This window comes from Vulpes lagopus, chromosome 18, assembly GCF_018345385.1.
Source record: "Vulpes lagopus strain Blue_001 chromosome 18, ASM1834538v1, whole genome shotgun sequence".
In the NCBI taxonomy this organism is placed as follows: Eukaryota; Metazoa; Chordata; class Mammalia; order Carnivora; family Canidae; genus Vulpes; species Vulpes lagopus.
The window spans coordinates 24,530,622-24,535,681 of NC_054841.1; positions in this window are offsets into that span (position 1 = coordinate 24,530,622).

Genomic DNA, 5,060 nt, shown 5'->3' on the forward strand with positions numbered 1-5,060 from the left:
TCTTTCCATGCCATAGTTTTATTTGTATAGATGTTTCATAAATTCTTCTGTTAATACTTGTAAGAACTGGATAGATGTAAGAATAGGAATTAAGTTTACCAAATCTGTGGAGTATTCCTGTGTTTTAGATAAAATCTTTTTATTTTTTTATTTTTACTTTTTATTTTAAAAAAAATTTTTTTTTAATTTATTTAAGATAGGCAGACAGTGAGAGAGAGAGGCAGAGACATAGGCAGAGGGAGAAGCAGGCTCCATGCACCGGGAGCCTGACGTGGGATTCGATCCCGGGTCTCCAGGATCGCGCCTTGGGCCAAAGGCAGGCGCCAAACTGCTGCGCCACCCAGGGATCCCTAGATAAAATTTTTTTAAAATTAGATTAAATTTATTTTTAATTTTAAAGTTTTAATTTAAATCAATTAATTAACATAATAGCATATTATTAGTTTCAGAGACAGAGTTCAGTGATTCATCAGCTGTATATAATACCCAGTGCTCATTCCATCACATGCCCTCCTTAATGCTCATCACTCAGTTCCTCATCCCCCACCCTCCTCCCCTCCAGTGACCCTTGATTTGTTTCCTATGATTCCAAGTTTCTTATGGTTGGATAAAATCTTTCTTATAAAAATGCAAATCATTAAGGAACTCTTTCTTTGGAAGAAAACAGATTGTTGGTTTTACTTTATTGTTTAGCTCCAATTTAAGCCTAAATTTAACAATGAAAATGGATTTTTCCTGAAGCATATGGAACTTTCTGTCCTTTCTAAATAGGAAATTACAGGAACATTTAATGACAAACATTTTCCTCACAATACCAGCCAACAAATCTGTGGAAACACTGATTTGTTGCCTATTAGAAGCAGAGAACAGGGACACCTGGGTGGCTCAGCAGTTGAGCATCTGCCTTTGGCCCAGGGAGTGATCCCTGAGTCCTGGGATCGAGTCCCACATTGGGCTTCCTTCATGGAGCCTGCTTCTCCGTCTACCCTTGTCTCTGCCTCTCTCTGTGTGTCTCTCATGAATAAATAAATAAAACCTTACACACACAAAAAAAAAAGAAGCAGAGAACAGTAATAATAGGATATGGGGAAATTTCAGAGGCAAAGATATATAGTTGACTTTTGAACAACACAGTTTGAACTGTGTGGGTCCACTGACACATGAATTTTTTCAATAAACATGCTGGAAAAGTTTTTTGGTATTTTTGACAATTTGAAAAAACTTGTAGATGAACCATGTAGCCTAAAAATATTTTTAAAAATTAAAAAGTATGTCATGGGGCAGCACGGGTGGCTCAGCAGTTTAGCGTCGCCTTCAGGCCAGGGCATGATCCTGGAGACCTGGAATCGAGTCCCACATCAGGCTCCCTGCATGGAGCCTGCTTCTCCCTCTGCCTGTGTCTCTGACTCTCTCTGTGTGTCTCTCATGAATAAATAAATAAAATCTTAAATAAATAAATAAAAAGTATGTCATAAATGTATAAAATATACGCAGATATTAGTCTATATTACCATTTACTACCATAAAATATACATAAATCTTTTATAAAAAGTTAAAATTTATCAAAACTTACACACATACAGACTATACATGATGCTATCCACAGTCAAGAAATGTAAGCAAACATAAAGTTGCAGTATTATAACACCATAAAGTAACTGTAGTACAAACTGTACTGCTATAATAGTTTTGTAGCCATCTTCTGTTGATATTCAATAACTCAAGTGTTGCAAGGATCCACTTAAAATGCCAGATGATGCTAATAAACTCTGCATGCACAGTTCATCTCTCTAGTAAATAAAGAGTGATCTATCACAGCTCTTGTGTATTTTTCACTGTGTTTAGTGCAATACTGTCAACTTTTTGAGTAACACCATAGGACCCATACAAAGTGCCACTAGTGATGCTGGAAGTGCTCCCCCAAGAAGCAGAGAAAAGTCATGACATTATAAGAAAAGTTGAATTGCTTAATACATGCCATAGACTGAAGTCTGCAGCTACAGTTGCTGCCATTTCAAGAAAAATGAATTCAGTATAAAGATATTGTAAAAAAAGAAAAGGAAATTTGTTATGCCAGCAGTTATGCCAGCAGGCATGAAAATCTTACATTTTTTGCAAAATATCTTTTTTAAAAAAGATTGAATCTATTTATTTGAGAGAGAAAGAGGGCATGAGCTGGAGGGAGAGGGAGAGAGAATCTGAAGCAGATTCCGTGAAGAGCACAGAGCCCAACAGGGGGCTCGATCTCATGACCTTGAGATCATGACCTGAAACAAAACCAAGTTGGCTGCTTAACCGAGCCATCCAGGTGTCCTGAAAAAATATCTTTTCATCTTGTATTGAAAATGTAGTTCTGGGCAGCCCAGGTGGCTCAGCGGTTTAGCACCGCCTTCAGCCCGGGGTGTGATCCTGGAGACCCAGGATCGAGTCCCACATCAGGCTCCCTGCGTGGAGCCTGCTTCTCTCTGTGTCTTCATGAATAAATAAATAAAATCTATAAAAAAGAAAAGAATAAACTACTTAAAAAAAGAAAATGTAGTTTTATGTGGGTACAGGATTGCTATAAGAAAGGCACTTATCTATAGACTCTGATCTGAGAAAAAGCAGTCATTATATGACAACTTAAAGCAAAAGGAAGGGATCCCTGGGTGGCGCAGCGGTTTGGCGCCTGTCTTTGGCCCAGGGCGCGATCCTGGAGACCCGGGATCGAATCCCACATCAGGCTCCCGGCGCATGGAGCCTGCTTCTCCCTCCGCCTGTGTCTCTGCCTCTCTCTCTTTCTCTCTGTATGACTATCATAAATAAAAAATAAAAAAAAAATTAAAAAAAAAATAAAGCAAAAGGAAGCTGAAGAATATAAAGCTGGAGAATTCAATGTCAGTAAAGGATGGTTTGATAATTTTAGAAAGAGATTTGGCCTAAAAAATGTCAAGATAACAGGAAAAGCAGCTTCTGCTGACCAAGAAACAGCAGACAAGTTCCCAGATACCATTAAGAAAATTATTGAGGAGAAAGGATATCTGCCATATCAGGTTAATGAAAATGCTCTATTCTGGGGACAGAAATACCACAAAGGACATTTATTAGTAAGGAAAAGAAGTGAGCACCAGTATTTAAGGCAGGAAGGAGGAGGTTAATTCTACCGTTTTGTGCAAACACAAGTGGGTTTATGATGAGGACTGCCCTTATCTATAAGGTTGCTAGTCTGCAATCCTTGAAGGGAAAAGATAAAGAACATTGTCAGTCTTCTGGTTATACAATAAGAGGGCCTAGGCAACAAGAACTCTTTCTCTGGATTGGTTCCATCAATGCTTTGTCCCTAAAGTCAGGAAGTACCTTGCTACTAAGGGACTGCCTTTTAAGGTTCTTTTGAAATTGAACAATAATGCTGGCCACCCAGAATCCCATGAGTTCAACACCTGATGCCTTGAAGTATTCTACTTGCCCCTTAATACAACATCTCTAATTCAGCCTCTAGATCAGAATGTCATAAGGACTTTTAAGGCTCATTACACACAGTACTCTATAGAAAGTATTGTCAACAGTATGAAAGAGAACCCCAATAAAAAGAACATCATGAAAGTCTGAAGAATTACACCACTGAAGATGCCACTGTTGTTATAGAAAAAGCCATGAAAGTCATTAAAGCCCCAAAGAATAAATTCCTGCTAGAGAAAACTGTGTCCAGGTGTTGTGTGTGACTTCAAAGGTCAAGGAAATCATGAAAGAGATTGTGAATGTGGCAAAAAAGGTGGGGGTTTCAAGAAACGAATCTTGGAGAAATTCAAGAGTTAACAGATACCACCCCAGAGGAATTAACAGAGACAACTTGATGGAGATGAGTCCTTCTGTACCTGTATCAGACAATGAGGAAGAAGATGTAGAGTAAGCAGTGCCTAACACCAAATTGACATTAGACAATATGGCAGAAGGGTTCTGATTATTCATGACTGCTTTCAACTTCTTTTATGACATGGGCCCTTCTATGATATGGGAACTGAAATCAAAGCAAAGGAGGAAGAATTGGTACCATATAGAAACATTTTCCAGAGAAATAGAAAAGCAAAAAAGTCAAGATAGAAATTACAATGTAGTTCCATAAAGTTACACCAAGTGTGCCTGCCTCTCCTGCCTCCCCTTCCATCTCCTCTACCACTTCCACCTTTGCCACTCCTGACACAGCAAAACCAATTCTTCCTCTCCTTCCTCCTCTTTAGCCTATTCAACATGAAGACAATGAGGATGAATACCTTTATGATGGTCTACTTCTACTTAATAAATAGTAAATAATCATCCTGCTGTGCAGTTAATAAACTCATCCGGTATGTATGTGTGTATCTTTGTGTGAACATATAACTGCAGATAAGAACTGTGAGATGTTTTTGTGTCATCATCATTATTGACTAAGTAGTCATCATGTAGGTTATCATGTGCAAGATTTGTATGGAAGTAGATAGCCTATCCTTACACAGGCATGAAGTAAGTGATATTTAATATAAAATTAATAATATTTGTTTTCTTATCATAACTTTGCTTTCAAAAAATTGTATTACTGAACAGTATGCCTCTCTTGCTCACAACTGCGTGTCAGCCTGTCATGGTAAGTGACAGCCTAACTTACCTGTCAGGTAAGTTTTTTTTAAACAATATTTCTAAAAAAAAAAAAAAAAAAAAGAAAAGAAAAAAAACAATTTTTCTAATACTTTATTGTGAATACGACTGTAATACTGCATGCCATACAAAATTTTTTAAATTTATGGGGAGCCTGAGTGGCTCAATTGGCTAAGCATCCAGCTCAGGTCATGATCAGGTAATGATTTCAGGTTGAGAGATCAAGCCCTGCCTCAGGTTCCGCACTGAGCATGGAGCCTGCCTAAGATTATCTCTCTCCCTCTCCCCGCCCCCCCTAAAAAAAAAGAAAAAAAATTATAACAATTTATTCATTAGTATATAGACTAGGTTACCATGAAGCAATCATATTGTTGCTTCTTCATTATCAATGCATGAATTGTTATACCTGTAAATAAATATGAATTTTTCACATTATCTTTTCATTTTGA